This window comes from Chinchilla lanigera, unplaced genomic scaffold (genome assembly GCF_000276665.1).
Source record: "Chinchilla lanigera isolate Chin_1 unplaced genomic scaffold, ChiLan1.0 scaffold00002, whole genome shotgun sequence".
Classification (NCBI taxonomy): Eukaryota; Metazoa; Chordata; class Mammalia; order Rodentia; family Chinchillidae; genus Chinchilla; species Chinchilla lanigera.
In genome coordinates, this window is record NW_004955403.1 from 19,851,595 (window position 1) to 19,878,086 (window position 26,492).

Genomic DNA, 26,492 nt, shown 5'->3' on the forward strand with positions numbered 1-26,492 from the left:
CTCCTGGAACACTGGCTCTCCCAGACGCCATTTTAAACTGGAGCTCCTCGGGGAGTTTTTATTTAAAAAATTAATCACCAGGTTGCTTTTATCTCCCAACTTCTGAGTCATGGGTGAGACCCAAGTAAGTGCAGAGCCAAAAGATGCTGCGTGGAATGAAGACAGTAGAGACTTGGAAACTGTGCTTTGTCTCTTGCCTGTGTACCTCCCGTTCTCTCCCCATCCCCTGGTGCCCCAGGCCTTCTTTCGATTCTCTCTTCCTTCTTCCTTTTCCCAGGCTTGAATTTTTGGATTTAAGTCTTGTTTAATATCCATCCTGTTGTGTCTATGTGATACAGGGATTGTACTTTTTTCTTTGCTGCCTTCCCGACAACCCCAACTTTACTCATCAGGATGCCTCTAGGTCCTGATGGGCAGGTGTTGAATCCTTGCAGAAATGATACCTACTGCAGTGGCCTGACCTTTTCCTTCCATCTTTCACAGAGCATAGCAAGTCAGCTCGTGCCTCATTTAGGAGGCTCTGCTGGTAACAGATGGAGGAAAGGCCATGTCACACCCTGACAGCTTGCAGACTTGAGCCTGACTCTGCTGTGCAGGTCTAGCATGCTTCATGGGCAGGGGATTTAGACTTGAGCACCCTTTCTATCCCCCAGGCATGATCCATTGTTGCTGCAAGTTCTGTCCTGGCAGCATGACTTAAGCTCCCACTTAGTATGAGGCTGAGAGGAAGCCCAGGGATGGTTGCCACTTTTTGTGTGTAAGGTCACGATGGGTAACCCAGGAGCAGACTTCAAATGTCTTAGTCTGATTGGTTAAGCTGACCAGTTGCTGTAACTGAGCAAATTGAGAAAATATGTTAAAAATTAAATTATAAAAATATTAAAAAGACCTTTAAAGCAACAAAATTTCATATCTTAGGCTTGATGGCACAAGTCACCATTAAAATTCCCTTCAGAATCCTATGTTGAGGGTCTAAATTATTGTCATATTTCAAAGATATTAAGAGTTTAATGTACTGAAGCCTGTAGATAAATCCTATATTTAATCTCTCTTCTTTTACATGTCCATATTTTTTATAGCTGTTACCAGCATGGATGCCATCCTCTATAAAAGGAGAGTAATTTCAAGGAATATCATAAAGGCTGTATACTTCACCATACTTTACCTTTTTATTGGGTTGTTTTGTTATACCAAGTAAAAACACTTGTACATTTCCTGTTTTTACTTGAGCAATGAGAGTGAACATATCAAAATATCAAATAATTTTTCTGAATACTCTTTGACTTTCATTGTCTGAGAAGATAAGAACACTAAGTTCTAAGCATTTTTAGCCATATTATTTCTTGGATAATACTTTTTTTCTTTAAGTACCATTAATGGAAATAGTATAAACTATGCTTACATAATAGCAAATAAACTGATCTCCATAGACACTAAATTGTCAAAATAACATTAAACAGCTAAACTAAGTCAAATAGTTGGATTTTTTATATGCCTTTGTACCTTGTGCACAGACAAGTTAAATTATAAATATTTGGTGTGTTGTGGGTATGACTTAGTGGCCTGTTTGCCTGTGGTATCTGAGCTCATCTGATACTTGGTATTAGATTGAGCATAAAGGTGACAGTGATCATGTTTATGGTTGGCAGATAGGGGAATAAGTTTAACCACGAGAAGTCAAGGAATCAAGAGGTGCAACATATTTTGTGATTTATTTTGCTTTTCATAAAAGTGATAACTTACCTGGTATGGTCATGGAACCCCATGTTGTGCTGGAACTGAGGCTGTTTGTGGCCAGGTTGGAGGAGGCTTTTGTCTCTAAGGGAGGCACCCAGGGGGTTCTTTGGAGTGCTTTGTGCTTTTCTGACTCTATGATTCCCTTGGGTTTATGGGTGTCGCCCATCATGCCGGCATAATTGACCCACTGACTATTAAGCATTTGTGTGTTTTTAATCAAAACCTTGGATGGCTGGCAGATACTTTGCATTTTTATTTGGTTGCTGTAGCGGTATAGAAACATCCCTTTAATGCAATGCTGAGGCACTTGGAACATCCCCATAGGAAGCCAAGGTGCTATGAGTTCCCTGCATGTAAAGTAGTCATCAGAAATTCACGGGATCTGGAATATTCCATTTTCCTTTTCCAACAATATAAGATGTATGGCTAATGCCCTTTTAGCCACAAGAGGAAAAAACAAGACCCTCGTATAATATGGACAACATAATTCTCCAACAAAATCGTATTTATGGAGTACCAATAAATGATCCATTCTGTCATAACTTAAAAGTATTACTGATTTGATCTGTACAGCAACAAGAAATTAGAGGGAGGGTTGTTTAGCTGACTTTATAGGTGAAGGATTTGAGGGTCAGAAAATTTCACTGGCTTATTTTTTCCAGAGTAAAGGATGAAACAATTTATACTGTCTCTTTCCCTATGGCAGCCTTTTCGTTTTCACCATTTCACAGCTTGACGTGGAAAGGTAATGGAAGAATATATTTTGAGAGTCTAATACTTAACAGGATAAATAGCAAATTAGAGTAGACATACTTTCAATGACAGAGACAGTTTTGCTTAAGCAAATGCAACTTGGAAGACTTTTCTGATCTCTTGTCATGGATGGCACTGGCAGTAAATAAAGCCTTTTTCTAGGTGCTGTCTTCCTGTTAAAGGTTATCAGAGGCCTGCACTGGGTAACATGTTGTCTAATCTCCCTCCATAACTTCAGACATTTCTTGCAAGTACTGCACCTCTGAGAATCTGGAAGAGATGTTTTGGAACTCCAGATCCTCTGAGTTTCTGATTTTCTTTTTCAGAACAAACCTACTTCTATTTTGCAAACGTGACTTCCAGCAAGAAGAGAAAAGAAATGCCAACAGAGGATACGAAGTTGGAAGATTCCTCTGCTAGGCCTCCAGTGGAAACCTTTTATTTAGATAGTGAACTAGCAAATATGAGCAATCGTTTTCAAACTTTGGACTAAATTTCCACTGACAAACAACTGTCAACCTCCTGCTTTCCTCCTCAGTAGCAAAAGCTGGAAAATGTTTCAGAGTTGTGAGATGCCAACATTCTAACCCCTCAAATCTTTTTATACCTAAGACAAAAGTGAGATCCAATAACAGATTCAAAGTCTGGAGCCAGGGAATGTCAGATTTAGGAGGGAAAACCCAGGGCTTGACTTTTAGTTCAAGGTCAAGGCAAATAGTGTCTTTCAGTTGTCTCCAGAATGTTTTAGCATCTAAGAATAGAGCATTGTTAATTACTATATTTTTAAGCACAGGGTTGACCTGAGGACCTTCTGGCCAGTGGGAGCACAGGCCTACAAGGGTTCATGTACACCCATGTACAAAACCTTCCCATTGTCCGCTCCCCCGCCACCCCCAGAACTGAACACGTGCTGCCATTCATGAACCTGCATTGACACATCACTATCACCCAGTATCTACAGTTCACTTTAGAGCTCAGTCTTGGTGTGGGCTGGGACACATGTATAATGATCTGTATCCACCATTCAAGTGTCACACACAGTATTTTCCCTGCCCGAAAAATTCATTCATGGAAAACTTAGTCATTGCTGGTGAGACTGAAAGTGATGCAGGTTCTTTACATGCCAGTTAGGTGGTTTCTTACAAAAGTAAACATACCCTTACCATACAAGCCAGCAATCATGCTCTTAGTATTTTCTCAAAGGAGTTGAAAATTTATGTCCACATGAAAACCTGTACAAAGATGTTTGCCGAGATTTTAATATAAATGGTTTTCGTGGGGTATTGGAGTCCTCTGGCTCTGACTGCACTCCTGGCTCTTGTTTTCTCCTCTCTGTCCCACATTCAGTGACCTCTTAGAACCCAAGCCCCATGGAAGATATATAAAGACATTGATCTCAGCCATTTATCTTCCCCTACCAGGTTCCAAGAAGTGACAAAAAAAAAAAAAACCTGGATTGTCTTAAGGGTGTCACGTAGAGGAACAAAGCAGGAGTGTCATTTTGTTAATGTCAGATATAAATATCTTTATGAACCTTATATGTCTGGATTCATTAGCCATTTAATGAATTTGATGCACAGATGTTCAGGAAATTAGTATCAACTGACTTCTTTGGGAAATTATAGCAAGCTAGGTGCCATCCAAGGTATCAAAGACATGCTGTTCCTGCAATCTGCCGAGAAGCCAGGTACCATAATGGTCTCTGTGTTATATGTAAGCTCACTATTAACACTCAATAAATGTTAACTGTATAATAATAAAAATATTGAGCATGACTCTTCCCAGTGGAGATTATGCTGTGGATATAAAGGGCTGCCCTCTGTGTCCAGAATCTCTTTCTTGTTATTTTACTTTACGCTTACCTGATGGAAAGTAAAAGTGCTGGGAAAGTGCTAATCAGTGCCTTAGGTTGAGGATTTGAATTATGAAGCACAAGAACTCAATTCAGCTTACAGACTGTCCATCAGAACAACTATCCAATGTTCCATTTGTTCTCACTCACCAAGGGCTATATGTGTGACATAGGAGTTGAAGAGAAGGACAGAATCAAGCCAGATGGGACACGAAAGCAGATACTGTGCTAGGCTGGTTTTTTTTTTTTTTTTTTGGTTTTTTGGTTTTTCTCCGGTACCAGGAACTGAACTCACGACCTTGCGCTTGCCAGGCAGGTGCTTTTGCCGCTGAGCTAAAGCCCCAGCCTCTAGGCTGGTTTATACCTTGGCTTAGTACCATTTACCAGATATTTGTCCTGTTTGAACAAACAATATGGAGGGGAAGAGGCAGTCAAATAATTCTATGATATTTGGAAATGTTCTTCCTTGGCAGTAGTATGTTGGTAGGTATTTTAAACCTTTCTCTCTCTCTCTTTCTCTGTCTCCCTATCAAACCAAAACCAAAACCCTGATTTTTAGCACTTGCCAGTCTCGATGGTATAAATGCTCCAACCATAGCCAATTTTAAGCTGCCAACAATCAGCTTACACATCTCCTGAAAATTTAACAATCACCTCTCACAAGCTGATACAAGCCACCTCTGGCAAAACTCTGGTCCTCACTGTGGAGCAACTGTGGTGATAGATGTGGATAATGATTAAAGATGCTTTGGAGAGAGCAATATCCAGATCTTTGGTTTCCTCAGTGGCAAATGGAAAGACCACCTCTCATAAGGTTGATAGGAAGATCAAGGGGATAATAAATGTGCACAACAATTGGCAGACAAGTGAGGAAAATAGTAGTTACTATTAATATTATTATATCCTGAGATTATATGTGTCAGTCCCCAAATCTATGCAGAAACTTGATTATCAGAGAAGGCAGAGCACGATAGGTATTAACTGGTCCTCACTTACATGAAATTCATATCTGAATATCTAACAGGTACTTTTTATAGCAGGCCTGTGTGCACAGGTGGGAAAGGACCTCACAAGTAGTGTTGGAAAAGAGAGTGGATGTTGACTTTCTGGGATGCAAAAAAGCAGTCATTCTGTTGTTTCAAAGATGGCGCCTGCAGGGTGCAGTATTCTGTGGTGCCTTCTTTCTTAGTAAGGTGTTTGCAGCTTTTAGCTATAAAAATATGGTCTTTTGAAATAAGGTGACCATAAAAGATAGTAACAGGTACAGAACGTCTTGCTTTGTGTAGAAACAAGCCCAACTTTCAATTGCCACCTCAGAGAAAAGCTGAGCATCTGGTTGCGAGCCACTAGGCACATCCCTCCTACAGCACACATCCCTGCCCATGCCAGAGAGAGCAGCTTCACAAAAGGGGGCTCACAGCAAACAGGTCTTCTTCCCCAAAGGAACAATGGGAATCTGGGTCTATTTTCCTGTATTTCCCTTTCTCAACCACTTAAGAGGGTGATCAACCTAGTTTCCCCACAGTGTCTGACTCTGCATTGTGCTGAATTTGAATGACAATTGATGAAGAACATAAAAATGTGACTTTGCGAAATAGGAAGTCTAGGCAAAGGCAAAAAAATTTGAGTATCTTCATTAAGCATATCTTAATCTTGCCATATATTATTAAGCATTTCAAATAATTCCTTGGCTTTCCGCTTCCTGTCATTATCTGGAAAAGCCTGTCTGTTGTCACCAAATTCTAATGTAAACTGCTCAGGGCTCTATATTTTTCCATTGCTGTTTACTATTATATCACTGATTCTAATTTGATTCAGATTCAGAGAGCTCTTTCTCTTCATAGTGTGAAAGCATTTTGGCAGCCTTTAGCTCTACAGCAAGGGATCACGAACAGTCATACGCACAAAGAAACTGCAAATGAGAGCTTCTATTCCTTATATCTTCACAGGGCTGACTGAAGTAAGACAACTCCACAAACCATGCATTTTAAAGAACATTTGCAGGGTGAATATATTACAAATATGGCTAGGAAGTGGGCTGCAGTATATCTTTGAAAGTGACTGATTTAAACCCAAACTTAATGTATTTTGGAGGCCAGCAATAATTTGACTTGCTGAGTGGATGGAATTTATGGATATAATGCAGTGCAAATAAAAACATCCTCTTTCAGTAATAAAGGTGTATGCTATGTCCACACTGGGAAATACTGCTTCCCTTACCTCTGACTTCTGGAGAGAGCTCATGGGAGTAGCTGAACCAGACCCAGTGTCTTTCTTTGTGGCCTTATGGAAATATCAAGCTTTATTCTTGTATTAAAGGGGGTTTACAGAGCCATCCCTGGGTCTGTGCTTTTGTATTTGAGAAACAAATAAATAATAGAAACCCAGCAATGCATTACTGAGCTGCAAGTCATTTTCCTAATAAGGTGATCTGGATCTGAGTGAAAGAAAAGCAGGGGCAGCATGAGGAGCATAAGACGTTCACATGGCATCAAACCCACGTTTGACCCAGTGGGAAAAGTAAAGTTTCCCTCTGTGCATAAGTCTCTGCTATAATAAACTCATGTCCAGTGACTTAGAAGTTTGGAGATTTCCTATCTTACATAATCCTGTGGAAGAAACCTCTCATGGTGCATGTATGACCGAGTGTCTTGACGTGCTACATTTGAGGTTGGAATATAGGAAGTAATGTATTTCTGTAAATGAATTGTCACAAAATGAAATGAAGGTTGCAGGCTTCCTCTTTTGCATGGTCAACATCTGAGAGAATTCCCCACTCTGAGCCTCAAGTTTCATCCTTATTCTGTCCTCCCAGTAAACCCCCTGGTCAAGTACGTACACAGAACAGACCAACCCCTGCCCACTTAGCCAGCCCTCTGCTTTTCCCTGAGGGTCAAGTCAGAGAAAGTTGAGCATAAGCAATGGACTGAGCCTCCCTCTCTACTCACAAAGGACCCAGAAGCTAGAGGAGGAGGCTCTGTTATCATATGTAAGAGGGATATGATGGGATGGAATGTGACATTACCAAAAGCTAGAGAGATTCACGGAACACCAAAATTTTGCAGTTTTCATGCCTACAAGTGAGGCAGAACAAAACAAAATGGCATTCTTTCAAGGACTTGTATTTCCTGTGATATTTTCAGCCTAAATTGTACCTTTCTGGAAAAGGCATATTTCTGGCTCCAATCCAATGACTTTTTCGGTTTCCTGAAAGGTGGCGGGATTTGGTTGAGGAGTGAATGGTTAAACTATGGGCAAAAGTACAGTATCTGTAAGGAGTAAATAAACTGCAGGGCAAAGCACATAGGCTGTGCATGTATGACCAAGTGTCTTAACATGAGAATTGAATAGTTAAACAAGATGTTTAGATTAGTGAAGTATGTTGTGTCTGGCCATTGTCCTTCCCATTTCCCCAAGAAAAATTGCCTGGCATTGAGATAGCTCCTTGCCCAAACTGCTTTTTTCTTGTTTTTTTCTCTTACACTGATATTCTGCATAAAAGTGAGAGAGTTCTTGGCTTTGGGACTTTTTCTCCTGGGAGTCTCTCTAATGCTGAGTACTTTTGATTGAGATAGCCCCAGGAGGCCTCTTGGTGACCAAACTAAGTCTTGTCTCTGAGTAATCATTCATCCTCTATGCTGCCATGGTCACACACTGCGATGCTGAAACCATAAAGCTCTATCAAGTCAATATTTTTGTCAGAATCCTGGAGCAAACAATTGTTGACGTATATGTGTAGCACACTTCTCTTACTCATATTTAAGGTTAAGACCAGTCACAGGGAACTCTCAAGTGGTGAGAGCTAATAGTCACAAAATATAAGATGTTCTCTTGGAAAGTTCAGAATTAGTTCAGATTTCATTTCAAATATCTTTGCTTAAATAACTTTTCCGACATGTGTTATAGTATTCCTTTATTTAATTAGTAAATTCATAGAAATTTCTATTGCCTTAGCTCATAGTGGTTTCTGGGGCACATGGTGACACTTCTCCTAAAGATGAGCTCTAGCTGTTTGAGTGTTCAGGAGGCTGTTGAGAGCTGGGGAAACATTGGTAGTTTCAGACTCTGGCATTGCCCATGGTGATACCTCTGACTTCTTCCTGTCAGGCTAGGGAAGTCCATGACATAAGGTGTATACCAACCACAAGCCTTTTGGGTTTATGATCTGCATACTTAGCGCTCTGAGGTCCAGAAAACCAAATATGATATTGAGAATTCATATTCCAACAAGGTCAAAGAAGCTGGATACAGTAACATTTTGTTGAAATCTCCCTTCCTAGGTCACTAATTCTTATCCTGTCCTTATTCCTTCCCTACTTCTTCAAATCTTGAATTGAAACCAGCAGGATTCTTATTCTTCAGAGATCCTTCAAGCCATATCTAGGATGAGATTAGCATTTTGGGGAACTGTTAATGTGGCCTGGATTTGGGTGGTAGCAGTGCTATAAGGCCTAGAAGGGGACACAACGACTATGTACCTTGTCGTTGGGCCTTCCTGCTTCCTGGGTTGAACTTGGCATCTTAGGATGTCTTCTTGCAATCCCTGAGGAGGGATGTGTCCCACTGAAGATTTCTCTAGAAATCAGCGTAATTCATTGTTAAGGAGAAAGCCAAACAAGAGCAGAAATAGGTCCACAGAATGAAGACAGCAAGAAGTCCCAGCTTCTATCATGTGACAGCTGTCATTCTAACCCATTTCCACCTTGGAAATGGGCATATAGTCAGAGAGTAAAAAGATAAACCAAAAGAATGATTTCACTGAATTTTGAAACAATTTTTGGCCTAGACAACCCAGGTTTGGACTCTGGCTCCTGGTGCATCTCAGAGAGGAGGAAACATTTCCTTGCTGGCTCTGAGCATTACCCTGTAATAGCACAGTAAGACTTGCAGAGATGTTGCCCAGGATGTCAGAACAGTTGCTGCTTGGCACTGCAGAGGCACAGGTGAGAAGCCTGAACTCATTTCTTTCGTCCTCTCATTGTCCTGAAATTCGATGAGTTCTAAGAATATGGGTGCTAAAAACAGCTTGAAAATCTCTGTCTTGGGTCTGGGAAGTAATATCAGGACAAAGGGGAGAAAAAGAGGTGTGAAATAACATAATAATGCCAGTTAGTGAGTAATCATTCACCTGTCTCAGGTGTTTAATTTCTTTAACTCTTCCTTCAAATTGTACTTATTTCTTTTGCTTAATAGGCAAATGTAATTAACAAGTATTTAGTAGATATTTATATTGACGTTTTCATAAACAGGTTTTTGAAGCAGAGAAAGAGATTAAACTGCCTATTTTGTAAGATGTCTCAGTCATTTAGGTCTAATGAAGTGCTTTAATTTGTGAGATTTGATAAAGTTCCTTTAGCCGGCACGACCAATATTGCAGGCTTTGCTGTGTGGAGGCACCAAATAATTTCCAGAGTCTGTACTTTCCAAGGTCAGCACATTCAAGTTCTGAAACCTTACTTTTCCCCATTGGATTGTGCTGTCTTGTAGAAAAATCAGACTATGCTAGTGCTTAGTATAATATTCACCATGATGACAGCTTACTGCATTCTTTCAAGTATCTCTGCTTCCCTCAGAAGGGGAATTCCCCTTTTCTGTTCTCTAACAATTGCTATGGTTGCAAGAGCATCTTTAGTAAGAAAGTCTGGTCAAGAAGATCAAACCATGAGTTTGAGGAGTGTCCATATTCTATCTAGAAGTAGAAGGTAAGTCCAATTCCTGGTGGATATGTATATATTTTTGGGGGGGTACTGGGACCAGAAATCAGGACCTTGTGCTTGCTAGGCAGGCACTTCTGCCACTGAGGTATATCCTTGGCCCCAGTGGATATATTTCTTTATGATTCTCCATTTTGGCTGCACTTTGGAAGCAGGTGAGGTATTTTAAAAAATTTACAGATGCCTGGGTTTCACACAAAGAGAATTTGGTCATGTAAGTCTTGGACCAGGGCTGAGGGTTTAGAAAGTTTCTCAGTGGTTCTAACCTCAGCTAAGGCTGCAGATGGACTTTACATTGATAAGGATGAGTGAGACACACAGACTTTCAGAGCCATAAGGGGACTTAGAAATCAATTTTGCCTCTTAACTTGTGGCTTTGTTGCTCCAGGCCCTACAATTCTGATGTCCTGGGTAGTAGTTTTGCCAGAGTTTACTGTATAGGGAACAACTGTCAGCTCTGTCCAGGGTAACTACTATCTCAGCAGCTCACCACGTCTGTCTGCACGGCCCTCATGTACCATGAACCACATTTTTTTTCTTGGTGTTGAGTCTGGAGTGAGCTATGTGGTGCATAACTGTTCTTTACATATTGGAATATACTCTTTACATATTGGAATCTATAGTAGCATATTCTGTTTTCCAACAGCAATTTCAAGGCTCTTAGCCCATCTTTCCCTTTTCTATGGAGTAGTTGACTTCAGCCTTGTTCAACAGTACAGAATTCCAAAAGTTGCAAAATGATTGTCATGAAACACCAGACTTTGTATTGACAAGGGTGAGTCAAAACACAGAAATAGTTTAAGGTAAATTATTACAACTCATCTTAAAGGAGGATTACTACTCTTCTGAAAAGAGAGTGCACTTAACAGTCCTTAGTTTGACTAATACGAATGAGCTAAATGATGCTTACGTCTAGCTTGAGTCTGTTTACTACACAAGTGGCTAAAAGAAAATAATACTATGTGGTTCTATTTTTTTCTCAAAAAGTTAGATTATATCTATTGTTCTCAGGAGATTCTTGGTTATGGTCAGTACTATAAGAAAGTAGAAAGAGAAAGTAAGCATGGACTCTCTGAACATGATAAATATACAAATATATATATATAAATATATAAATGTAACTTTGTGTATATATATTTAGATATATATATATATATATATATATTGGAATGGAAGCTTAAAACAGTAAAACAGACTCAAAGGCTTGTAAGTTCTATGACTGGTATTTTGTTTTCTGAGGACCTTCCAGAACTGACCTCATGGTATGAACTCGTGAAGGGGTTGAGAAGCATTTAAAACCCAGTGAGTTCTGTGCTGTACAGTGGCAGACAGTGGGCTTCCCTTGCATCTTACTATTGACCTTGCTGTTGCATGGAAAAAGCAAACCTGATGGGGCTAAGTGACCGTGAAACCAAAATTGGAAGAAACAGTCACCCCAAATGTCACCAGATTTAAATATTATTACAAACATTTCATTGTCTTAAAGTGGCAGGTATAAATCCACTTGTTGGAAGGGAGAGGGGATAGATCTAAGGTTGCTTGCTTGGTACAATGATGGGTTCAAATCAGGGACTTAATTACTCAGGATGTACATGGCTTGGGGAAGGAAGTTAGATTCAATTTCTGGTGGCACCTGAGAAACTCACTCTTCCCTATTGAACCATGTTGAGCTTTGTTACTGTGATGCTGCTTTGACCCTGAATTCCTCCAGATAGTAGACTCACAAATTCGTAAGTAAAATACAAGTCAATTTTTTTCTTGAAAAAATTATAAGGAGCACAAGAACTGCATGGGCTTGAATGACTATGGCTCTGTGACCTCTGTTATGCCCTGCATCACTCCACAGTCATCTGCTGCATGGTGCACATTCGTCAGACTTTTGTGGGGTCTTTCTCTTGCTTTGACTCTACATATAGATGAAACAACATGACTTCAATGTAGGGCCTTTTGATAGTCCCAGCAGAGGTAAAGCAGAGTGTGTCCCAATCCCTTTCTGCTTAGTATGCTTTTAAATAATTTAATACCATCTGTAGATTAGCTAAATCCAGTATTATCTTTCTCCTCCTCCTTTTCCTCTCTCTTCTCCTTTCTCTTCCTCTTTCCCCTTCTCCTTCTTTTTTTAAATATAGAGGGCTTAGTTTGAATAAACTATGCATGGCCCAAGCCAAAATGTTTGAGATTCATAGACTGAAATCAGTGTTAGCATTTTGGTAAAAGGTCTTCCACATTACCTCACATATAGAGCTAAAAATCATACACACATGTGTGTATATTTACACACGTATCTGTGTAGATAGATATAGCTAGATTTGAGAGTAAACTAATTCACTTATTTATAAATAAGTCTTTATACTTCAGTGATCTGACCTTTGAGATAAATCAAGAAGGTACATAATCCTATGTCATGAATGTAAGTGGTTTACTACTAGTTCTATGTATTTTTTTTCTTGCTCCTTAAAACCTAAATGTAACAGAAAACGATATTTCTGGAAAGGTGTTTGGTTCTTCTGTAGACTTGTGTTTATTGAATTATACTGTGTGTAGTCATGAACTTAATTTGCAAAGCCTTATGGTTCTAGCCCTATGGACCACAATGTTATTTATAGGCAGAGTGTTGAAGATGTTTATCACCTCATCAGGGTCTAGTTTCTAAGGGCCTGGGGAGAGTTCTCCCTGATCTCAGTACCAGCAGGCATTGCACTTCTCCTGTGCACTTGTTTTATATTTTGCTTTGTGTTAATCTCCTAGACACTGAATTATACAACTTACTATGTTTTCTTTCTATGCACTAACTGTGAGGGAGATCAGAATAAAATTTATTTATTTTTATTTTTAAATTTTTTTTGGTTTTTCTCCGGTACCGGGAACTGAACTCACAACCTTGCACTTGCCAGGCAGGCGCTTTTGCCGCTGAGCTAAATCCCCAGCCCCCAGAATCAAATTTATACCTATATATGCATAGAATGTATACCAGACCTTCTGGTATACCTTGCATTTACTAGCTTTGTTCTTGACTTTGTTCTACTTTTCCTTTTTTAGTTTCCATCTGCCATCATTTATTCCCTTTTATATTTTGCATGGTGTTTTAAATCCTTTTAATAGGAAAGCAGGGTATAAATATACAAACAAGCAAAATAGTAGTAAAAATATTTTAAAGAGACAAGGAAGAAATATCAAACATGGGATCAGAGATCACCTCTTTCCTGTCCTTCTTATTCCACATGGCAAATAACCCTTAGCTCTTTCTAGAATATGTGGTCTGTGATCAGGACCTCACCTTGCTTACCTGTGTCCCGTTGTTCACAAGAGTACCTGGCATTCAGTGGGTGCTCCCTGTTTTATTTATGAACAGGGAAAATTCATCTCCTAATATAAATAATGTTTATCACTAGGAATTATCATCTTAATTGATTTAAAAAAGGATGATAAGATCCAGACTGGTTTTAATATGACTCTAGGATTTACCTGGACTGGTTTCTTTTCTTTTCTTTTCTTTTTTTACAGAATTTAGTTTTGTGCTAACAGATAGGTTTTTAAAAATCAATAGCTAGGCTAGGAGATATCTTTTTCTTTATATAAGGAAGAGCTTCTTTAAAAAGCAGGTGGATGAATTTGTTATTACCTGACAAAAATCATTCCCTAAGCCATAATTTTTCAATTATGGTAATAAAAAAAGTTAGTGCTCTTATCCATGTAATGAAACAGATTTCATTCATAGGTATCTCCCCTTATTTGGCATGTAGCCATGCTATCCAAGTGCTTTCTGAAATTTTATAACTTCAGCTGCAAAAATTAATTTTCACTGTCACAAAAGTAACTGTGCTGTGGTCAATGTCACTGCTGTGAACTTCTTAATTTTGTGCTTCAAATTTTGTTTTGGAGTGAAGAGAGGAAGAAAGAAATAATTCTCTCCTATTGGTTGATGGAAGTAACTGATAAATCAGTCTGAGTAGAGATAATTATTAGGCATTTCATTCCTATAAGTGATAAATGTATAAACTATGAAATATTTCCAGCATGATCCTTTTCACATACATATTTGTAAATATAATATTTATTCCCTGAAAGACATCACACAGGCCACATTACCTTTTAGGACCCTTGTTTATTCATCTGTAAAAGGAGAGAATTAGACAATATAATCGTGAGGAATCTTTCCAAAGGAGCCTGAACAATAATACATCTATGGGAATCTCACACAGAAGGAGGTAAATTTTGCTTACCAGTGTTTGCACTACTCCTTTGATAATGGTTGAAGAATCCAGTCCTCAACAGAGATGGGCGATTGAGTCCCTATTTTTCATAGAGTTTAGACCTCTGTTATTCTTTACTTTTGAATCTTCTGTGGTTTGGAGAGACCGTCTTATCAGAGGAGCCAATAAGATCATTAATGGAAAACAGTGCTGTGCACCAGTAGATCTTTACTCCTTGATCAATAGTTATTTACTTCTGAGGGGTCACAGCTTGGTTAATATAGCTGAATAATTTTATTGATAGATAACATAACAATGAAAAATAAAGCTTAAAATAGAAGACGAATGAATATAGCACTTTCTTCAGGCATGAATATTATTATTTGAAAATTGTAATAGCTCCTGGAATGTTGAAAGGGCAGACAACAAAAGCATTGAATAATTGTCCTAGGACCATAATCAGACTTCCATTATTGACCTCTGTTAATATTCTACTGTAACTGTCTGCTAAATTGGTTCCTTGGGGCTTGAAATATACAGTGATGTTATGAGTTCCTATCGTAAATTGCCACACAGTAAAGTAGCAAGTCTCTGAAATAGTGTTGGCCCTAGTTTGATCAATACTCAATTCAAAGCAGTGCAATAGGCAACTGTTTCCATAGAAACATTGATGTCACAGAGGTTGAACAGCGGCTGTTACAACAAATCATTTCCTTTGAGCAGTTGTAATTGACTATATGTACAGTTCGCTGTCACTTGAGACCATTTACATCAAGCAAGTAACAGAACCACATTAGTTATTCCAGGAGTAAGAGGGTTAGCTCTTCCTTTTGTGACCTTACAAATACCTAGGAGGATATTGCCATAGAAACCGGCAGTATAACAGGATGAACGTTAAGGTAGCTACCTTAATACAGTAGCAGCCCATTGGAAGCTGAAAGGTAGTTTTAATAAAGTTTACCTCGTTGTTATATTAACACAGATCTTTTGTACCCCACAGTAATGTCCTGGTTCCTTTCTAACACACAACTCCAATAACAGAGACATTACGATTTCATTTGCACTTCATTTCCTGTTCCTCACCTTCCACTGTCCCTGGGCATCTGGCTGCAAAGGCAGCACATGTGCTCACTGGTAAAATCTTACTTGCTGAATGCAGGGTTTGGCTCTGGAGAAGCACTAAAGTCTATAAGGGAGATTATGAGAGAAAGGGACCTCTGAGAAAAAGTTAAATTTTTACTTTGACTAAAGATTCTCTAGATTTTGTCCACATGAAACAGAAATGAATGTTGGGCTTGGCTCACCTCCATTGTATTCTCTCAGGTGAAAATCACCACCAGAACTGACGTTTCTAGTTTAGAGCCCTCCATGTTGTTTGGCTACCCGAGTAGCTTTCCTGGCATGGCTGTTCCAGAGGCACAGTTTAGAACATTATGTATATTTCTGGCAAGTAAAGAGCTTTTCTTTTGGTCCTTTGGAAGATTAACAGGCAGAACATAACATCAAATTGCACAATTTCAAATTCCATATCAAATCAAAGATCCTAGGCTGATGGGAGTATCTCTAGAACTATGAGAGCTAGATTTTTCCAGATGAAATATCAAGTTTTCCAAAAAATTTTTTGCAGGCAACCTTGCATTTTAAATAGCAGGTGAAAGAATAAAGAGGGACAAACAAGGATGGCAGTAACAGGATGTTTGTGGCCTTTTGCGATGATGTCAGGGATAGAGTGAGGTAACTGGGCATTTCAGGCTTGAACAAGTATTTGCAGCCACACGCTGGAGATGGGGCTTTGTATCCAAGCAGGAAGGACAGGGCATCTGTTGCCTGTCCCAGCCACAACTGCAGGTATGATTAGCAACACTGTCAACTTGGTATCTCTGAGAGAGAGAAAAAAATATATATGGTCATCAATCAAGACTAGAGGTAAAGACCTTATAGGAGGTATTTACTTCCAAAGGATTCTCCAATACAGACCCAAGATGATCACCCTATAGATTTTTGACCAGCCTGGCTTATTCCTCAGGCTGGATCCTCAAAGGTAATAAAATTGAATTGCAATCAGTATTCTTTGATTCTAGCCTGCCACCGACTGTTACCTTGAACTAGAGAGCAACTATTTATAAGATAGTTTAGAGACACAAATCCTGTAAATTACTCTGTTTGGCCTTAAAAGAATGTTTGACTTGAAGCATAGAAATGGCTGTAAATCTTATAGGAATAATTTATAAGGCAAAATAGTGAGCGGTGATCTTCAGGTTACAATGTGTAAAGAAAGGAGATTTGAAAGGAGAGTTCCCTACTCCCAGCCCCCGCCTGAGGTCAGTGACCTCTTCTAGGGCCCCGCATACAGGAAATTTAGTAATGGCACCTGGATGTCCTGAGAGAGAAGGGAAACAGCTGCCCTATGCACGTATGCCCTTTCTGGGAGCAACTCTTTCCTCAGAGCTGGCCATTTTCCTCTGACAGTGAAGCTGCGCTGGTGGCAAAGGAGAATGAGTCAGCCATTACTGAGTCTGTCAGTCAACATTCAGTCAACAACCAATAGGTTTTCACAAAGACATCCCAGACAGACCAGCTTGTGTGTGTGTGTGTGTGTGTGTGTGTGTGTGTGTTATGTGTGCGTGCATGTGAATGTGTATGTGTGAGACAGAGAAAGAGAAAGAAGACGCTATAGACACACTGTGTATTCTAGCTGGCTGTTGTAATTCCTAATCATGTACAAAAACATTTGAGTCAGTCTTGATTATGCAAAATTTCATTAACATGTTATTATATTAGAGTAACTCTCCTTAATTTCATTAACAAGTTCAAAGAATCTAGTGCATAGAAAAATAATACAGTAAAATAGAATAAAAAAGAGAAGGAAAGAAATTAGGAGAAATGAATTATAATTTTGGCATCTCTATTTACTGGTTTAATATCTGTGTGTCATTGATTCGTGTGAGAATGAAGAATATATTCTCTCACCTTCAGATTAAGCCCTAATAATAGATTTGTGCAGTAAAATGGTTAAAGAGGTACAGATATTTCAAAAGGATCTCTGTATCCAAGGTAAAGACTTAAAATCCTATTAAATGTATTGTTTTTGAGCTAATGGGAATACATGAAAGCATTCCAAACCAATTTTTTTTCCATTTTGTGTCTCAATGACTTAAAAATAGTTATGTATAAAGAATCAAATATTGAGAAAGTGTTTTTTTCAGGCCACATTTGGCTAATTTGTTCACAAATGATTTAATTTTTGATTTCTGAAACTCATAGGAGAACCAAATTTATCTATAATATTCCAAAAATAAATCTGTTGTTAAATTCTAACTGAAGATTATTTCATTTGATTTTATTAACTCTGAAGAGATAATATCAAAATCATAGAATTTTGTCAAGATTAAGTAGAATAGAGCTTTTAAAGTATAAAATTTTGTTAAATAAGGACTATGAGCTAAGGTATTTCTTCAGGGGTTGTGGACTGTGGGTTTCAGGGCTGTTATCCCAAACATCAGTTCTTCTTGTTGTTTTTTCAAATGCTGTCATTGTGTAGATATTTTTTATTAATATGCATTTACAGTACATAGTGATCACATTCCTCACGGGGGTTGGTACATGCACACAACACATTTTAATGTGTTTTCATTCCCTTCCCCCTCGCTGCATCTCTTGGTCTCCTTCCCTTTTGCAAAAGATCTCTCTCCTATTTCCTATTAGCTACCTTTTGTTTTGTTCTTTATTTCTATTTTGAGTTTTTCATATAGAAGAAATCTATGTGCCCAGAAAAGATATGGAATAGAGTTGAATCTGTAGAGACCTCATATTTCACTGTTCATGAGTCTCTAAAAGTTTTTCTTTTTAGATGTCATCCTGTCTGTCTTGGAAGTGGAGGAAGATGAATGCATTTGGTGGAAGAGTGCATGTAGCAGGCCATCTCCTGTGGCGTATGCTGGTATCATAGTTACCGCTAGGCTGAGTTGTGCCTTTCTGAAAGCAGGGAGTGCCTCATCTGTGGCATTTTGGTGGCAATGAGGCAGCAGGACATTGATGAATAGATTTTTAATTACTTTCAATATAAAAGTGATGTAATTTTTTCAGTTTGGCAACTTCAATATCTACGGCTCCTTAGGACTAGTATTAGCTTCTGTTGCTGTCGGATGCTGTCCGTCGAGGAATCCTGACTGCTCCTAGCAGCCCACGCTTTCCCTGTCTGCCTACTTAGAGCTGAGTAAGGAACTGGCTCTCCAGTGTCTCCCAGCCACTGGCCCATGTCCCCGGTGCCATTCTTTTTCCTCCTCTGGCACGGTAGCTCCTCCCCTCCTCTCAGGCTTTCTCACCACCTCGGCTTCACTGATACTTTTTTTTTGCTCTTCCTCTTCCTTTCTGACTCCTCCTCACTCTTCACCATCCCTGAGATCTTTCCTTTCCCAGAAATCAAGCTTTGGCCTCGTTCCCACTCTGTGCCCCTACCCTCCGGTCACACCCATCCCCATAGCCTCCATTTCCAGGCAACAGCTCCCACTCCTGTACCTCATTCCATCAGCCTGCTTGTGTGCTGGATTCTGAGACACCCAAATAAGGTTAAAAAAGGAGGTTACCCAAGGTGAAAGACCACTTCCACTGGCTTCATCAGGACCATTGGGGGTCAATGCATGAGGAAAGTAGATGTCTGTGTAGGAGGAAGGGGAAGTAGTAGAGCTCACAGGGGACGTTGGGGCTGATGGCAACTTAGAAGTGTGAATTGTTAGCAATTGTCATTATAAATGTATAAATGCTCTTTAAAGTAATACTATCTAAAAGTCTCTATAAGTAATCCCTTACAATAGATGATCTCATCACTTTGTATGAATGAGCAAATACCCGGATGCCAGTAGGTGTATAAAAAAGGCTCAGCATCATCAATCATCAGGCAATACAAATTAAAGCTGCAATAAGGTATCGTCTCACACCTCGTAGAATAGTTATTATCAAAAAGATGGAAGATAAGGGTATCTGGGAAGATATGGAGAAGAAAGAACTTTTGTGCACTATTGATGGGAACATACAGCCAGTTTGGAGTTAGTGTGGCATTTCCTCAAAAAGTTAAAGATGGAGCTACCATGTGATTTAGTAGTTCCTTCTGGGTATGTATCAAAAGAAAAGAGTGTATCAAAGAGATCTCCACACTCCCATGTTTATTACAGTACTATTCACAACCGCCAAGGTATGGAAACTTTGTAAGTGTACATTGACAGATGATGGATAAAGAAAATGCAACTTATATGCACAATGGAGTATTTTTCAGCCTTAAAAAAGAAGGGAATCCTGTTCTTTGTGACAACATGGTTGAACCTGGAGGATATCGTGTGAACAAGCCATACGCAGAAAGACAAGTACTGCATGCTGTCACATATACATGGGATCTAAAAACGTTCATCTCTTAGAATGGGAGAGTAGAATGGTACTTACCAGGGGCTGAAGACAAAAGAGGGCAGGTGGATTGGGTAATATGCTGGCCAAAAGACACCAAATTTCAGTTATACAGGAGTAAGTTCAGGAGCTCTGTTATACAATACGGTGCTTATAGTTGATAACAATGTATTGTATACATGAGAATTTGATAGGTAAATGTTTGGAGGGGGTGAGCTCTCAATATGCACACAGTGCACAAGTGGCCCCAGAGAAGGAGCAACTTTCCACACAGTCTGGACGCCATCTTGCCATGTGAACACACTGTGTCCTCCTCCCCAGAGGGCAGCCCCAACGGGGTTCTGACATCAGGCCACCTTGCCGTGGCGTCACAGGGTGTCTAGTCACATGGGATTGTTTTCCTATAGGAAGGCTGGCAATTGTCAGAACAAGAAATAAAATCGTGCAGTTTCCCTTCCCAGGCTTTCCAGTTCCCACTGCGCCATGCAGAACTATCAAGGCAGACACCAGGCTCCCAGGGGAGGGAATATGATGGGCTCAACTGAGGCCGGTATGCTCTGTGCTGGGCAGGAAGCTGCTGCGATGTCTGTGTAGCCACGGAGGGCTCACGCTGCAGAGCGAGGCAGGCGGCTCCCAGACAGAGTAGCCGCTGGGGTCAGAGCAGGCATTTCAAAGGTCCCTTCCACACTTGAGAAAATTAAAAATATGGACAATATCATTTCTATGTTCCTCACTTAATACCACTGGCGCCCAATGCATTATAAACTGAGTATGTGCCTTAATTAAGTCTTGAGTATACTCAAGACACTGAGTATGTGTCTTGATAAGCCAAGGCAATGGGTAAGGCAATAGAGAATGTTATTGAAAGTGTTTCTAAGAGAGCGAACAGACACATGAATCTCGTGTTAAAACCATCTGTGTGACTTTGGGTGAGTTACCTGAGCTCATAATTAGTCTGACATTCATGACATTCTAAGGCAAGCACCTGAGTTTTTAGCCTGTGATTCTTGTCCATCAGCCTGTGTGCAAGCAGGTAAAAAGGGCAAGGAGACAGTTCAGTTAGAGGCTGAATTCAGAGTTTCACTGGGAGCTTGTCAGCCTTTGCCTCCAGTTAGTAGAAGGCAGCCTGAGCCTTGGCTGGGTGGTTGGAGGGGATGGGCGCTGGTGGTATATTTCAGAGCTTTATAATTACTCTTGCTTCTATTACACAGCAATAAATGTATCGTATGATTCCCATATGATGACTTTTTAGAGAGAGAAGCAATTTTTTACAGATCGAGCTTTTTAATACCCAGTTTTATTTTGTGTATGGCCATTTTTGGAGTATAGCTTGTAATCACAATCATACAATAATATATCACATATTGTTCTTTTTTATCACTATTCTCTTTAAAATAAAAGAATAATATATCACATATGAAACTATCTGGAATTGAAGAATGAACTGACAGTTTAAGTCAAAAAACTCTTACAGCTTGGCCATAAGAATAAGTATTCATTAGATCTCAAGATTTGCATGTGGCATCTCTTTGGAAATAGCCGGGTAATCTTGATGGGCCAAAATGAACCTTTTCAGGCCCTTCGTCATCCTTGTGATCAGCTATAAAATAAAGAAGAAACAGTGCAAAAGAAATGTGTGATTTCAGCCGATGCAAATTCCAGTTTTGGATGCTCAGGATAATGTAAAGAAGAACATTACAGGAGCTTGAAAAAGGAGACCTTTATTTTTCTGAGGTCTGCTGAGCTAGACCTGGTATTTCTAATTCAGAGGGATGGCTTAGCATCTCCCTTGATCTTCAAGGCTTCAATTGCTGGATTAGCTCTGATTTAAATCTAGTATTTACACAGAAGGCTGGGAGCTAATTTTCACTATTGGCACTTCAATAATATTTATGGATACTGCATAATTTATAGGTGATAAGCAGTACTCTAGTATTTCCATGTACTGACTCCATTGTCAAAACAACCTTACATAGTAGGTATTATTGTCATTCCCATTTTTCAGTGCAGCAACCACAGAGAGGTTCACTCAGTTGCTTGAGGCTGCAGTGGAGATTAGAGCTGGGACCAGCACTCCAATTCCAAGTCTGACTTCAGAGCTGACGCACTTCACCACCACAGCCAACTCCTCGGGACCATTGTGATGCGGGAAAAGTCGATTAACCTTTATGTACCATTCCTTTGTTTTTGAAAGGTTATACCAGCACTTCCTGCCTTCGCAGCTCAGAGCAATGTTCTGAGATTAATGGCAGTGGGTGTCCATTTCAGCCTTTCAGGTCTCCCCCCTCATGCACAACGCTCCCTTTGAAGTGAATAAAAAGCGTGCGTGTGTGCAGGGTCGAAGGGTTCTTGGCGGGCACATGGATGTGTAGATAACAAGAGAACATATATAAATCACTTTAAAAAAAATGACCTATATAAACATCAACTAGCGTAAAATGCTTTGTATTGTGTTTGCAGATAACATTTTCCCATATGTGAGAGTCTCATTTAGAAGTCATACGTCTTGGAAAATACCCATAAGGAATAATTTTATATCTCTAGTGTTGGCTCCGCAGGTAACCCACAAGTTCTCAAGGCAGGAGCTAGGTCTGATCCATCTTTATTTTAAAAGTGTTTTTATCTTCTCCTCCCCATTCCTCTCTCTCATCTGCTTTGGTACTTGGTCCATAGTAGATGCTCAATAAAGCTTTGCTGAGAATGGAAGCTAGGAGAATTGGGTTTTTGGTAGTGATCCATCAGACAGCTTCATTCATAATGAGAGAAGCTACCTGGAAGGGTAAGAACTTTTGGGGAAGAATTTTGCCAAGAATATGTAAAAAGACTCTAGCAAGACAAAGAGAGTGTGAGAAATTGGGGGTAGAGGTTAGGAAGTGTTTCTTGACTGTAAGGATTGTGAGAACTCTGAAATTGTCATCCAATGGCAAGGCTACCATATTTCTGTACAGATTTTGAGTTAAACTCAGTTCTACCTGGAAGTATGGGGCTGATAGAGGAGAAGGAAGCTGTCAGTCCCCCTTCTAGGCTCAGCTTTTATGTCCAGAGTACAGCTGCAGCAAGGAAAACCGTTCAGCACAGAGTACAAAAGAAGCTACTGGCACAATTTTAAGATGGACCTGGCGGACTTGATCTGTGCCCCCGGAAGTTGTCAGCGATAAAGTTGCCTCATTACACTTGCTTAAGCAGAGTATCATCTCCCAAGGAGTCCCACAGTAGGTCTGTTTTGCTAGTGGTAACTTACTCAGCATGTCTATATATTGGAACAGTTGTTGAATGAGGCCAGCCTTCTTACTATATTGGACATAGATTTTAACATTTATTGAATCAGGGCATGTAAAACTCTACCTAGAAGCCCGTAACTCTTTCTCCCATGAACTGAGACTTCTTACTCTGGCAAATTTCATCATTCCTGAGGCTAATTAATTTAGGTTCATGGTTTTCTTATTTTTTGAGGAGGAGGACAGAATAATCATAGGAATTTCAATTACCAATGATAAAGAACAGTGACTTTCATTTTTCCAATCAACCAGTAATCAATACATCTTGTAACTTCTGTAAAATTGTCAAGCTACAATTAAATGCTGAATTAAAAGAGGAATTTAAGCTGCTTCTGGAATACACTTTGACCAGTTCCTTAATTGAACAAAGGGATGGGTTAATTTTAGAAAACATACAAATAGGATTTAAAAATCCATGAATTTTCTTATAAGGCAGAAAGCAGTTGATAAAAATCAGCCTTCAATCTTAACAAAATGTCTTACAGTGCAATCATAATGATAAGAATTTAAAGACATTTTTTTGTTGTTGTTTAAGAAAGAGGCTCACTAAATTGTCCAGGCTGGGCTTGAACTTGTGATTCTCCTGCCTCAGTCTCCCAGAATACTGAGATTACCGGTGTGCATCATTACACTTGGCTTAAATTTTTAAAAGTATTGTATCTATCTGAAGATAGTGGCTAGAAAAATCTACCTAAATTGAAGAAACAAGGCATACATGTCTGATTTTATTATTCATTCTGTTTTGGCAGCCCTGGCCAATGTAATCAAACAAAGAAGGATTAAGAGATAGAGTACCTGACATGAAATAAAAGTATTTTTTCTTTGCAGATAAGAATAAAAAAAAGACGTATAGGAACACTCAGAGAACCAAAAGAATGGGTAATTTTAAGTATATAACCAAAATTTTAAGAATGTCCTTCTTACTCAACATATTTTAAACTAAAATTTTCTGATTGAATGGAATGAAAAATTTTATTAATAATAGCAACAACAGAATAGAATATTTATAGAAATAATAGGAAAAGTGAAAGACCTAAAGTAATATATATATATATATATATATATATATATATATATATATATATATCTATCTTAACAGCAGTAAATAAAAGAGGACTTGAATAGAAGGATATATAAGAAATAGATACAGACACAAAACACCATGTTCTTAGACTGGAAGATTTAAAATTGTAAGGAGGTAAAACATCTACTGCAAATGCAATCAAAAGTCTAATGGACTTTTTTTGAAACCTGAAAAAAATGCTTATGTAATTCATCTGGAATAACACAAAATAGTCCAGAAAAAATTTAAAAGTATGATGCTCTAGAGATAAAGATGTATTTTAAAGACTCACTAATTATGACAGTGGGATACTGGCCATAAAATATACAGCTGAGTCAGTGGACCAGAATAGAAACCTGCAGAACAAATTCCAGTATTCGCCAGAACTTATACATCCTGAAGGAAAAGTGGAAGGATGGTTTATCCAAATGAAAAGTGATGATAAGATAACATTCAGGGAGAAAGTTTAGATCCTTACTTCACTTTACCTAGAAAAAAATTTCAGAAGAATTAAAGATGTCAATGTGAAAAAATAATTTGAAAGTGTTGGGAGAAAATATGAATATTTTGTAATCTCATAATGGGAGAAGACTTTCCTTAAATAATACCAAAACCCTAAAATAAAGTTTTGATAGATACATCTATATAAAAATGTAGGCTTTAGCATACAAAAAAATCCCATGCTTCAGGAAAGTTCTTCTACCACCCAGCTCATAACAGAACTGCTGGTAAAATTTCCAGAAATATTTCAAGTTGGTTGTTAAATGGAGCCATCATGAAAAATTATGTAAGTTTTCAATTAAATAAATTATACTAAGAACAAATGTAATAAACATATACAACAAACTATTTCTCCCTAATTATTTCACTGTACTTTTCTGTTATCTATACTTGAATTTGTGCATCCATATGATAGAGAGTTACTGTAACTAAATTTCAAGGAAGAGGACAATTATTACCAGAGACTAAGCTAACAGCCCCTTTTTTCTCTATTCTTTGTCCTACCTTGCTTCTTCTTGCAAGTCAGTATTGTCCTCTTGGGCTGCAGCTCAGATCCTTGACATGGTTGGGACAGGACAGCCACCAACTATTAGACTCCCATCTTTAATTTTACTGCCACAGAAATACCCAGGCGCTAAGATTTGCTCTCTTATCTTAAAGTATAAATCAAGTATGACTAGCTCAGGCCTGTGGGTCGAGTACCGTACCTGGACCAGCCATAGGGCACGGAGATTTGCTGCAGGACTGGCCCAGGTCTGGTTCAGAGTGTGGCCCTGCACCTGTGCTGAGGCAAGCGAATTTCTGGAACACAGCCACGGCTTGTGAAACACATATTTGAAGCAGCATTTCTCAGAGAAGTCTGTTGTTCACAGCAGGTAACAGAATAGACTGTGAGCTTCTACCCTAAATTTTACCCAACTTCTAGAAAAAGCCTTCCTTGAAGTACAGAAGCTTGTTAGCCACAAGAAATTGCATCATGCTTAAGCCTAAATAAAAGACTATGTTATTTTAAAAGTGACCTTGGAGATTTAGGGGTACAGAGGAGCTTTTGTCTTTTCCTCTAAACTGAGCTCCTCTGTCAACCTTCACTGTCATTGTCGCTCAGGTTTTTTATTTTTTATTTTATTTTATTTTATTTTTTTTGAGACAGGGTCTTGCTATGCTGTTCAGGCTGGACTTGAGCTCACTTTGAAGCTCAGGCTAGTCTTGAACTTGCAATGATCCTCCTGCCTCAGCCTCCCAAGGGCTGGGTGGCATGCGCCACCACGCCAGGCTCTGTCATTGCCAATTGAATTCATAATCTCTGAAATTCTTTTTTTTTTAAACTAACATATAAAAGCGATATGTTGGAAACCACAAAGAAAAAAATATGTCTATTTTATTATTTAGTCTCCAACGCACCTATTACAGACTTGAATTTAGTGAACATTTATTGATCAGTTACTAGGTGTTTTAGCATGGTTACACATGGCCCCTCCCAAAAGAAGCAAGTAAACAATTTCTGCAGAGCCCGCACCTACTAGGGGACTTAACACGTGTTCTCTTAGGTCTGTCTCAGGGCAGAGATCTGCTTTTGGCCATTATGAGGTGAGAGAGAAACAGCTTCTTACTTTAGAACCCTTCTGAAGCGGTAGGGCTGATGAGTTCTCAAAGTCAGTTCCCTGTCCCCAGTAAAATGTCATGAATTTGGCTATAAAATTAAACCCTGGCACCAGTGACCTAAATGAAACCTTACAGCATCTAAAGAAACCCATGCAGTGAGCCCCAAAAGAAATTAATGTCTCTGTGCTGTCTTTCTAGCTTTGTGCTGGAGTGATTACCACGTTCTATAAGAGGAGCAGTTCGTGCTTTCTCCTGTCTTTTTGTTCCATTTATGAATAGAAGTCTCTACACAAGGAAACATTCTGACGTTATCTCTTAACACTTACAAAGTGACCATTCAATTCAGGTTGTGACCAGAAGTCTGGAGGACTAAGTTGAAGTCTGTGGTTTGTAGGACTAAGT